Raw genomic sequence first — 13,226 nt, forward strand, 5'->3', positions numbered from 1 at the left:
GTAGCGACGCCACTGTACTTTGGGAGGAGAGTGACAAAAAAACTGACAGTGACAAAACAATGAATGTTAGTGAAGTTAAGAGTGTCTTACATGAAAACTGCAACTGAAAGCTTTGTTTTTGTGTGTAATTTATCTATAGTGTACTACAAAAAAACTGGTTAAGGGTAAATCACATTTTGAAAAGCTTTTGTAAATGGGCAACTTGACAAATTATTTTTAATTAAGTTTCTCTCTTTTTCGAAATTAAAGGTGCAACTTATATTCAGGCCAATTCGATGTGTATATAATTTATGATAACTATGAACAGACTTTGAAATTTGCCTACATCACACCAGGTATACTCAACTTATTTCACTGCCCCACACAGATGCTCATGTCCGGTGGAAGTCTCCTCTAGTTCCCCCACTTTTGGCCAGAAGCATTATTTCAGATATCACAATGTCATGACTCACAGCTTTGCACATATCGTACACTGTTAAGGCAGACACCGATACAGCAGCGAGAGCTTCCATCTCCATGCCCGTCTGCCCTCTACACTTTGCCGTGCCAGTTATAATCACACAGTTGAGAGCAGAGTCCAGTTCAATGTCCACAGCCACAGAGGATAAAGATATGTTATGACACAGAGGGATAAGGCTGGACGTCTGCTTGGACCCCACAATTCCCGCCAGGCGAGCAACGCTAAGTACCTTCAGGCCATTTTCTCGTATGAGTTTCATCAGTTCGGGTCCCACAAAAACCTTTGCTCGTGCTGTAGCAGTCCGTTCTGTCACCATCTTCGAACCCACGTTGACCATTTTCGCCCTGCCAGACCGGTCAACATGAGTCCGACTTTCGGACTGTGCTCCCAAACTGCAGAAACGGTAAGAGAAGACAGAGGGCTGTGCTCTGTGTGTTTGTTTTGTTAGGAGTCCTGCATTGCACATAATGCTTGGGGCACAGGGAAGCAAAAGAAACTGTTTTCTAGATTCAGTCACTACACTCAAATTACGTGACAACAACTGAGACATCTGTGTATCCGACACAAACAGGGGCGAAATATTGGTATCTGAGAAGAAGTACTTTTGAAAATCTTGTTTCTGAAGGTTTAACAACTTCCGACTTTGTGCCTTCACAACATCACTACAGCCATCAAGTTCAGGGCCACCTGGAACAAAAATACAAGCTGTAACAAACAACTCTTCATAATCTGAAAATAGGTTAACTACAAAAGAATTTTTAAGCATTCGTGTTGAAACACCCCCGATTAATTCCTTTACTGGATTTTGGGTAATTTACCGAAGCCACCAAACAGTTAATTATTGTGATATATGACCGTGTGCTTAATGGATGAAAGGCTATTGGTTGTTCTGCTGTGGTTTCAGGAGTATTTCAACCGAATGCGGCTGTTCTGGGACGGAATAGCTAATGATTGAAAGTTTGTCTATTGTTAAGAATCACAAAGGTTGTGATGTACAACTGATGTATATTTCCTACTAACACACAAATTCTGAGGCAGTTGCTACCTTTGCCTTACACGTCTAATTGTGGTTATCTCTTTTTATTGATTGCTGATTTTCAGTACTTTGTCACACGCAATGCTGATGGTTAACATTCACAACAATCCTCACTGCAATCCATGGTTGTTGCTGGCCGACACGGTTGACGTGAAACACGTAATTCGGCACTTGTCACTTTCTGTTTCTTATCACTTGCGAATCGGCATTAGTGAGAGTCAACCCCACGACGATCAGGGGGACGTGCTCACTCGTCATACTCCAGTGAATTTTACCATTTACAACTCACTCGACCACCATTCTTCCCCGTCTTTCCTGCTCTACTGCTCACTTGACACTCTACCATACTACTGCGCACTCAGCACTAGTCTCACTGCCTACTGCAGCGCTCGACAATCTACTCCTGTCCGCTATCGACCTGGGCGTCAGATACTAGCATCTTTGTTTGTGGAATCAGGGATCCCTTACAGTGTTCAAGACAAGTTCTTTGAACCTTAATGATCTGTGATGATTCTTTTCTTTCCTAAGCTAAGGTCGAAAATCTGTTTTGTCTGCAGAAGTGTGCAATATGAATATTACACAAAGTTGATAGGAACATCTCACATAAATCTCCTCAGTGGCTGTAGTTTTCACAATCTTGCAGGAGTGGATATAAGGGGAGGTCGTGGCAATGGTGAAAACTACCACCCACTTCCCAAACAACATATTATACTGGGGTGCACTTAAGAAGGCAGCAGTGTGGTGCATTCTGTGCAGAAAGAGATGGGGAATGCTTTATGGTGCTGTCTGTGTGTTCTCTCTCTCTCTCTCTTTCTCTTTGTCCCACGACTCACATTTCAGCCACTTCCAACCCTCGTATCTGGCACAGGCCACTGTGTCTGCTTCTGACTCTGCCTAGTAGAATTTATGCGGTCGGAAAGCTATCGCTGTTGCTTTCTAATGTAATACTTGTCATGTTTCCTTTATGCCAGCCATTGTGAACATTAATGGCTAAGTAACCTCATCATACCTAAATGCCTTGTATCGTACACGCACCCCAAAATGCACACTACAGACAGATGTGGCAGAATGACACGATGTCTTTATATTTTTTACTTCACCAATTTCCAAATGCACACATAACTTTTGGAGAAGGAGGTAGCATGGAAACAGAAGTGTGTCAAAAATGCCAAGTTCTTCCAGCAATGACAAGCTACATGTAATAAAGGACACTTTTCAGATGCTCGTGCTAGGGTCTGCCCACAAGGACATGCTTTTGGTCTGATTGACAACATTCCAGCCGGGTAAAGCTGCACACCACTGGGTTGAACATACCAGCTGTCAACAGATCCGATACAACAACAACAGAAAGAATGACTTCCCGAACACAGTTGGAAATCACTGATAGAAACAGTATTCCCCTCATTCACATGTGTTTGCAGACCTCTGCTCAGTCATAATGTTTATTGAAATAATGATGGTGAGCACACACTCTGACAGAGTTCAACTTCGTTGTTACATGGTTGTTCAGCTTTTTCCTTCTTTCCTCCTCCCTTTTCTCTTCCCAAAATCTTTTCATTCTTTGACTGTGTTCCTGTTTCCTTTGATATGTACATATTTTCTCTGTTTTCTTCCTTCCCTTTACTTCAAGTTTTATGTTCATAATTTTGATTCTGAATTTGTCTCTTTCATTCATCATTTCCATTCTGATTCCTGCTCGTTTTGGCATTCTTCTATCTCTTTAAACCAACTGGTTTTTTTGATTAAGGCATTTACTACATCCTAAATCCCTTTGTGAATCTGTCGCTGTTCATTGTGTGTATGTGTCCACAGAATGTTAGTCGGTGTTTTCTGATTGTGACTGAATCTGCCTCTGTGTTCTTATAATTCTCTGGTTGATCTCTTCATCCATATGCCATCTCTGTGCACTGCTCCAAAAAATTTTCTGAGGATTTTGCATTGTATTCTTTCTGCTTTGTGGTGCCTGGTCCACAGATTGTGGTCATTTCTGATGCGAAGAGTGCTTCTGATACTATAACTGTATTATAGCGCATGTGTTTGCCTTGTACTGAAATGTTTCTTTTATTACAGTGTGTCCATGTCAGTTTGTACACTTTATGAAGTTCTTTTGTTTGTTCTATGTTTTCTTCATTCTTTGATCCACCTATTTGTATTGTTACTATTATATTGAATAATTTAATATATTTTTGTGTGCTTATTATTGTTATTAAAATTGTAGATGTCTGTCGTATGCTAACAGCGACGTTGCTAGCGAGTTGCATTTTTGAGGGAAGCTGGGTGAGGGGGGGCGGAAACAATAACAAACTGTCACTCCCCCCCCCAAATAACCCAACCCTGGATGCCAATACATTTGCTCTGTATAGGTGTTTGTGTCCAGAAGTATGAGTCAATTTAGCAAAAAAAAGCAAAGGAAAGCTTCATGTTCTGGCCCACATAAAAACCAGATGACCAACCACAGTGTAATCCTCTGCAATGGCATCACTGAAAGCAGTATGGTGGGAGGGGGAGGGGGGGGAGTCAGCACACCCTGTTCTGGTCACTGCCAGCTTTCTTGACCTCAGAGTCACTACGTCTCACTCCAACAGTTCCTCAATGGGCATCACAAGGCTTGGTGCACCTCGTTCCAGTCCTCCCACCAAGGAAAACCTCGGGCAGTACTACGGGTGAGTCGCAGCTGAGCAGCTGCCTTCCCCCTGTACCTGCAGTAGCTGCGAGAGGATATTTGTGTTACACATACGCTAAAACTGGTGTAGATGCCACAGGACACTCTTTGGAGTGTCACCTACAAGCACACGCTGCTACACACTTGACAGTGCTAGGTGGCCATGAGTTCTGGCTCAAAGTTCCTGCAACTGTGGTTGGAACTTCCCCAGTGTGACTCTCCCATTCTTTAATAGGGTATTTCAGTGTCCGGGGAACGTTCACATTGGACAACACTGTCCAGTACAGGCTGCTGTCTTCCACCCGTGCTCTCTTGCACTGAGCATTGCATCTTGCACAAGTGAGTCATAAGGACTCCCCTCTTCTGTATGTACACTAAAAAAGCAAAATTGTCTTTTCAGACGAAAAAGTAAAATTGTCTCATATCCACATTCTATCCTTAAAAGTATCCTTATGTCTGGGAGACGCAGATCCACCGAGCAGATCCCACCCGACGACCCGTAGCAAGACTGCAGCACAAGAGGCAGGAGTGCCATCTGTTCCCTTTGACGTTTCTGTCTTGCTTTGTCACCTATCAGTAAGTGATGAACCAGCTAAATCTGGACTTTGCTGCCACAAATCAAGAAGCAATGGCTCGGTGACAGCATGAGCTCATTGTCCAACTGACGGGTGGAAGCAACGCAACAGCAACAGCAACACCAACAAAAGTCACACCACCAGTGAATATACTAGAGAGGCCCTCAATACCACCGCAGTAGTCCTCGAGCTGGAAGTGACAGCTCCGTGGAACAAAGATGGACCTTCGAAGCTGGTGGGTCCAAAATGCAATCAGCAGCAACATACACGAACAACTGAGCCTACTGACTCACACGGCAAATGCAGCATGCTTTTACCAATACCAGTTCTGAGCATCGGTAATATGAGGGACCATACAAACAATTCTGCAGCACCTCAACTACACAACACTACCCCAGCCGCTACGCAGAACACTACACCGACTGGCTTCCCACTGGTCAAAGTACACAATTACACTTGCCTCGGCAAGCTAAAAAAGACATTTGTAGAATGTCACTCCCCACAATATACCAAACACAAAACTCACAAGGGACCATGTATCACTGTATGTATGCAACAAAACAGATTGCACAAATCTCCTGAAAATCGTCAAAGCTGGGGGAATTGAGTATCATAAATATAACACCCAAGGGGGGAAAACTCGAATGTACATCATGAAAGGAGTTGACACCACAACCCTCAATGACATTCTTCATGGTATAATCACAGCTCTCAGCTGGGACTGTGAGAGCATGAGATGAATTCTTGGATTCGTGACACACAGATTGCAGCCAAACTATTTAGTGGAGTTCGATGACACAGCTTACTCCTGCAACTTTCTGACGCAGATGCTCCTGCTTCACATGGTCGTAGTAGAAATATGCACACTTCCGTGTGTCCCCCAACAGTGCCACCACTGCCAGCAGTTTGGCCATGCGGCACCCGATGTGATCTGGCACACGGTGCCGCAAATGCACTGGTAACCATGTAGCACGACACTTTAAACTTGGTACAACTATCAAATGTACCAAATGTGGAGGGGTCCATGTGCAAACTACAGATGGTGTGCAGCATACAAAGAAGCTCTAAGGTGCAAAAGTGCCAAAGACAGACAAGTGGTAACCAGAACAGCTCCAAGACACTCCCCACCCCCCAACCAGTAAGGTGTGGAATCTCTTTTACTGGCATTGTCAGTGGAAGTGGATGAACTGAGGATGCACAGAGCTCCACAAACTCACGGCACACTCCCACAACAACAGAACCACAACCCACACCTGCAATGCTAGAAACTGCCCCTGTACTGATGACAACACTGCCGGTCCCAGACAACACCAAGTCAACTCTGTCTAGGCCAGATTGTGACACTTGTGATATCACAGAAGACACACCCAAACTAGGGCAACCACAAACACACGAAATAAAACAGAGGTACCCAAAAAACAAAAGAGGGGACACTATCACACCACAACAAATACACCAACAACAGACCAGACAAACATAGGAACACATTAAAAGGAACAATGTAACTGTAACTCACACTCTTGCCCCCCTCACCACAGCAATAACACAGGTGACCCCAGATGAAATACGAACCATGAATAACACACAAGCCAGCCCATCCAGTACACCAACATAAGGACCACCAGCCACCAACACCACCGCCAGCACCTTGGCTGACATAACAAACATTCTCACCACAATCAGAGGCATAGTGGAGACACTATACCCCACTCACATGGCTTAAGATCCTCTTGAGGCTCTTCATCGTAACACATGCACAAACTCATGACGGCTACACACAGCCAGTGCATGGCTGCTATACAAACTGCTATCACCACACTGCCCACACACTTCCATAGGTAATACACCACAAAACACAAACAACAGTACCTTGACCTAGATGCTGTTCTGGAATGCAGATGGGATTGGCAACAAAAGGGCAGAGCTAGCTGCATTTATGGAGGAGAAGGGAATCTGGAATGCTCTCATGAACGAAGCTGAGCTCCAGTCACACAAACAACTACTCTTCTCAAGATATTACATCTACTGTACTGACCACCTGAAGGCACAACTGTGGATGGAACAGCAATCTTCATATATTGAGACAAAGAATACACAAATATTAAGATCCCTGAACCTGAAAGACTAGAAGCCACAGCTGTTAGGGTCAAGTCAATTGAGTGAACACTACATTGATATCGATATACAATTGATCTGGTAATATCATAACAAGCGATATCAGCACAATACTCAACATAGCATAGTGACTAATAGCCACTGGTGATCTTAATGCTAAACACTCTGCTTGGAACTAACAAAGATCAAACACCAATAGCAAAAAAACTATGCGAACATGCACTGCGCCCAAACTACATTACACTAGTGCCAGCTGAGGTGACACTTAAAACAGGGAACAGAGACTAAATGTGATAGACATTAGATGTGATAGGCATTATAGTCACAATCAACATTGAAATTATACATGATTTGGCCTCATCAAACACCTGTAATACTTTACTCGCAAGAAACACAGCAGTATGATGAATCTCACAGGATACTGAGCTACAAGCGTGTGAATTGGGTATTGTTCAAGGAAATGCTTGAAAAGTCATATCCCACAAATTCCCAAAATTACACAAAGCAGGAAACTTGTTGAAGCTGTCAAAGCCCTTACCACCGCAGTTCAGGATGCAATAGCAGGTACCATTACAGTACTTATACCACAAGAATGCTCAATGGCCCTGCTCCCAGAAATACAGGGGCCAATGTCAATGAGAGATCATCTCGGGAGATACTGGATGTACAAACAGCATATTAGCAGGCTCCAGGGGATCATACAGGCTAAATTAAAACTTTTAAAACCACAAACTGGGACAATAGACTCGCAGGGCTGCACACCACATGACCTGGAGTGTGGCAAATAGCTGTCCACTCCACCAAGAAGAAATACTACACACCAAGTTTACAAATACCTTACAGACCAGCATACTCCATGGAGGGGAAGCATGAGCTGATGACCAGAACACTAGCAACATCATTCACACTGAATCTGACTCCTTCCAATCCAGCACTGCTACTTGAAATGGACCAGGAGGTTACATGGCCTGTAACCCAGCCCAAGTGCAATGTAACAATACATACTGCTACACATGAAATTACACAGGTTATTAAGCACAAAACAACTAGAAAAGCTCCTGGTCCCAATCACTTTCAAAACCATGTCACCCAGGAGTTTACGAATAAAGCTATAGAGCATCTCGCACATATGATGAATACCATTCTACAACATCAACACTTCCCTGTCCTGATGTTCAGGAAGCCAGGGAAATACCACTCCCTACCACAAAATTATGGAGCCATCAGCCTGCTGAGCTCCCTGAATAAGATTGTTGAGAAGATGATTCTCAAACATCTTACTATGCACTGCAACACCAATGACTCGCTGAGACTGGAGCAATTTGGATTCAGCAATCACCACTCCACAACACAACAACTCCTCCGTGTAGTAGAACATATTACACACACCCCCAACACCATAAAGCTACAGGAGCACTATTCCTGGTCTTCAGTCATTTACGGAACAATCGTCTCATTCGCAAACTCTGCACTGCTAGTCTCTCCGACGAGCTCGTACACCTTACACACTCATATCTCACTCACAGAAGCTTCAACACCGACATTCAGGGCAAACAGTCAACACAACACAGTATACAAGTGAGAGTACTCCAAGGCAGCATCCAAGGGCCCCTCTTGTTTAATCTCTACGTCAATGACTTTCCAACTGAACAAAACACAATGGCAACCATCTACGCAGATGACACTACCATCCTAGTGCAAGACTGGAAACCATCAGGCATAATTCGCAACTGCAAACAAAACTGCCTAGCTGGAACGACAGTGTGTTAAAGCAAATGCTGACAAGTGTGAAGCAGTTCTGTTCACTGACAAACCATAACAACTGCACAATCATTAAGTGTTCTGGCATACCCACAAGCACTGGAATGAAAATTAAGATCGCAAGAGCAAAGAAGGCAGTGAACACACCGTCAGCGAATAGCCCACTGGCAAGGACCACACCACAATGGGACCAGGCCCCTAGACAAAGAGAATATAAGTGCCACTCCTGCCAGCCTCGGCCACTCAGTATTTGGACAGGATTAGGACAGTATACGGACAGGCCTAGCGCAGAATGCTACAATAACAGTTATTAGTGATCCACAAGCTGTGTGTGAAACTTGCACGAACATTGTATATAGCAAAGGACTCGGATTTATACTGCATGTCGCCTATTGCTTGCGACACCATTGTAAATTCCAGGTCAAGCATTGTCAAGCTTCTTATTTGTAATAAAAACTATTAATGTTGTTTGCTTGAATTGTTGTATAGCATTTTGAGAATGCAGCATCCTTTAGGCACCCTATATGAGATGAGTGGGTAGGACCCCACATTAAGACTGCAGACAAATAACACTACACACACGCCCAATACGTTTCAGTGTGAAAGTCAAATACTTCAGTGACAGGCCAACTGAGCAAATGCAAGGCTCAAACAGTGTTCCTCTAAGCTCAACAGGTAAAGCACACTGAATAGGAGGATATCGAGGTCCGTGTACATGATACTGATTAGACCCATGATGATACATGCAGCTGCAGTCTGGGGTTACGTGGCTCTGACCGCCTGTGCCGCCTACAGGTGATACACAACGAAGTGCACCACAGTCCACACAGACTGTCGACCTTCACAGAGAATACTGCCTTGAGACTCACACACAGATATTCAAAAAACTCACCACACTACTGTACAGGAACTTGAGACACTCTGACAATCACTTCATTCTTAACCTGGGAAACTACGACCACAACCACGGGTGAAAACACAACTGCTGAAAAACACTTCTATCTAGGGACAATTAATCACCTGTGGACAGCACAAACTCACAGACAAAATAAACACTGGTGAATCCCTGCATTACAGCAAAACTAAATGGCATTGCCAGCTGCAAATATCTAGCTGACCAACTGGCAATACGGGAAAGCAGTATTGCACACTAAACATAAACATATCCAACCAAACCTCTTTATGGCCAATTGACCACTCGTATAATGACCTAGGCATGTTACAAGTACAGATGCTGCAGGTGGCCCAGGAGAAACTCAGGTGCACAGCCCAGGAGTACCCCTCCTCAATAGGACTGACACCCGTAAAGAGCTTAGGGTTAAGAAAACTGTTTTATATTCAGGTGCAACACCCTTTTAACATCTCCCAGCCAAAATTAGGAGCAATCTGGAAATCCCCAAATATTCAAATGTAAAGTAAAAAATGTTTTATTAGCCAGTCCACCAATAATTTACCTGGATATGTGAATTTACCTACCTGTCCCACCTCAGATACACAACGCACAAACACTTTCTAACAGAAAACCATATTTAGCCATGCAACATATTCTCTAGGAGCAGACAGGAATGGTAGATGGTTTACTCCACAGAGGGAAGCTGGCAGCAGCTTTGGAATGCCTTTTGAAGTGGTGATTCCATCATAATAATAGCCTATGTGCAGGTACGGTTGGTTCTCCACGGAACAGAAACTACTGTACTGTTCCCAACGTGGCATTGACAGCATAAAGGACATTGCACAGGAAGGAAGTATATGAATTTATCAGAATAAGTTTAGATGACAGTGTCCTGTGTAGAATTAAATGCCCATTTAGCATGAAGTATTAAATCAAAATAGTGGCAGAGCAGTTTAAGTAGCAGAGCATTGGCTTTTTTCAAGTAGTTGCTTCTCTGCATATTTATAAAAATAAAATGATGTAGAACTGATCCCCTTGAATAATGATTAATGTGAGCAGATTAGTAGTAGATGAAAATGGTTGTTAGTAGTTCAGTGGCACTTCTCACTTACTCGTTTTACACCCCTGAAGTCTCTCATCGGTGATGGAGCTGTTGGAATATTACATGTGAATGAATGGCTGAACTCGATAATTTTCAAAGTATTCAATATTCTTGTACAGTGCATTCAAAACAAAGTTATATAAAAATGAAGAGGGATGTGTACTTCATAAACTGGCTTGACAACAAGCACACAACGAAGCAGTGTGATGTAGCTTACTCAAGCACCTCAGTTTCGCAGGAGACCCTGAGGCAACAAGTACACGCATCATGTTTGCTCACTGTTTTTTATTGCCTGTGCTCGAGCACAGTATGAAATGTATTAATTTCCTTCTCCAATCTGTGGCTGCTTCCCATCTCTAATTAATTTGTCGTTAACAGGATGTTAATTGTAATATTCCCTTTAATGAACTCATTTTCAGCAAATTGCTAAGCTGGTAATCTTCCTTTTTGTATTGAATAATAATAGTAACTCTGACATTTACATGAAGAGGCATACCAGCAGCAGCAGTTAGCTGTCTTTTAAACTTCATTTGATGCATCCAGAACATTGGAGATATACTGCAACGTCAGTAGGACATATTTACTGAGAAAAATCATACATGACACACTTGCCTCCACTGAACGCATCCACACCCATTAATGTACAGGCAAAAATCCACAAAACCTAACATTCTAGAAGTGGAACAAAATGAATAATATTTTTCAAATACAGTGCTTAAAAAAGTTTCACACTGCCCCCACAGCTTGCATACTTTGTCTTTAACCCATTTGTAGGCACATTTTTTGTAGCAGCCCTGTAAAGTTAATTGTTTTGGTATCATTTTAGAAGTTTCAACTAAATTTAATTTTTGATTATTTTATTTTTGTGATTTAGGAGCAAAAAACTATAGTAGTAAGTATACTTCCCACTGTCTTTAGTAAGCTGTTATGAGTTACTACTACATGTGAAAAAAAGGAATTTTCTGTTTTTATTTGACTATCTATTTTACAATCCTAGAAACTTCATTTAACACTGCTTAAAGAAACGAGCTGAGACAAGTCACAATAGCATATATTGCAGAATGAAACAATGTGTTCTGTTGTAACAAGTGACAACAGCACTGATGTCATGACAAACAGACACCAGTTGTTTAGCATATTATCACAAAAGGTCAACCACATCCAGAGGAGGTACAACATTTTCCCAAGAGCATAGTAAAACAACTAAATTAGTGGTAAGTATGGTCAGTTGGTGGTAAGTATCTTTTCTGCAGTCCAAAAAAGAAATTAATTTTGTGGTAAGTATATTCCCCTTGTATCACGGAAAAATTACTTTGGTAGTAAGCATACTTCCCAGTGGCCTTCAAAACAACATTATTTGGTGGCACGTATATTTGCAACTGCTTCTGAAAGGAACAAGTGACATTTAATGACAATTAAAAGCTACATTTCATAACAGACAGAAAGTTCAGCTGGTGCAGCAAACTAACATCAGGTGCCAGGTGCATACAGAGCTCGTATGATGTGTTCTCAGGAATACAGTAAAGAAATACAGTTGATGGGAAGTACACTTCCCACATCCTGTGAAATGGTTAAATCAGGAACTTCTCTCAAAATATATCGAGCGAGGTGGCACAGTGGTGAGCTCACTGGACTCACATTCAGGGCAACTAACAGTTAAAGTCCATGCATTACTCTCCTGTGGCAACCTGTTCATCTCAGAGTAGCCCTTTCAACCTGAGACAATGTAGGTCGAATGAATGACGATACAGCTACAGTAGTTTGGTGCGTGTGGTAAACTTAGCAGTTAAGCTTTACCACGTAGTCATTGCTATGCGTTAGGCTCTCCATCCATATTTATACTAGAGAGCCTTTTTCACGTGCGTCGTCTGGTTTGAATTGATTGCTTATTTTTCTTTGATCTGATAAGTGCCGTTCTCTTTGTTATAGGTGTTTCCGTCACTCTAAGCTCAAAACGCATTATCATACTGTGCCGTGCATTGTTTGTCGCATTCTGATTATGCGTGTTTACGGCCTGTCGCCGCTCGCGGGATGGCTTGCTTTTGCGCACGCTACTGCCGCTTACAATTAAAAAAAAAAAAAAAGAGAGAGGAATCATCTCATCAGTGAAACAATGGCAAGAGACTGCTATTTGTTGTTACTTACACTGCTGGTTTCTTTGATAATGATCAACAAGAACCATATAATAGACTGCATATGATAGATGTTCCAAACGAAAGTTTAGCAAAAAATTTTCTCCGTTTGAAAATTTTTGGAGACGCCTCTTTAGTGCATTACATTCTGCACAGAAATTAGAGCCATCTTAGGTTTAAAAATCTAGTCAGTTGCCGTGCTTCATTTCTGACTATATCACTATTCAGCATAGGAATAATACGAATATAAACATGACATGATATATATATTCTTCCGCGTTTGCTGTTGTCTCACTCTAGTTTCATAGTTTATTAGGAAGACAGGATTTAAATGAGATAGCAGGAAACATGTAGGAATACATGGCAAAATGTTTACATTCGAATTATTCTTATGGTGAAGAGAATACTGGATGTGATTCACAATTCATAAAAGTTGCTATTAACAACCATCTCTTGTCACAGGTAGGACAAAAATTCAGAACGTAGACTTG

The 13,226-nt window shown here is 42.3% G+C and overlaps 1 pseudogene; it reads right to left on the bottom strand.

The window, feature by feature from the left end:
* Positions 1-351: 351 nt before the first annotated feature.
* Positions 352-13,226, bottom strand: part of LOC126484186 (molybdenum cofactor biosynthesis protein 1-like) — a 104,864-nt pseudogene continuing 91,989 nt past the window's right edge.

This window comes from Schistocerca serialis, chromosome 6 (genome assembly GCF_023864345.2).
Source record: "Schistocerca serialis cubense isolate TAMUIC-IGC-003099 chromosome 6, iqSchSeri2.2, whole genome shotgun sequence".
Taxonomy (NCBI): domain Eukaryota; kingdom Metazoa; phylum Arthropoda; class Insecta; order Orthoptera; family Acrididae; genus Schistocerca; species Schistocerca serialis.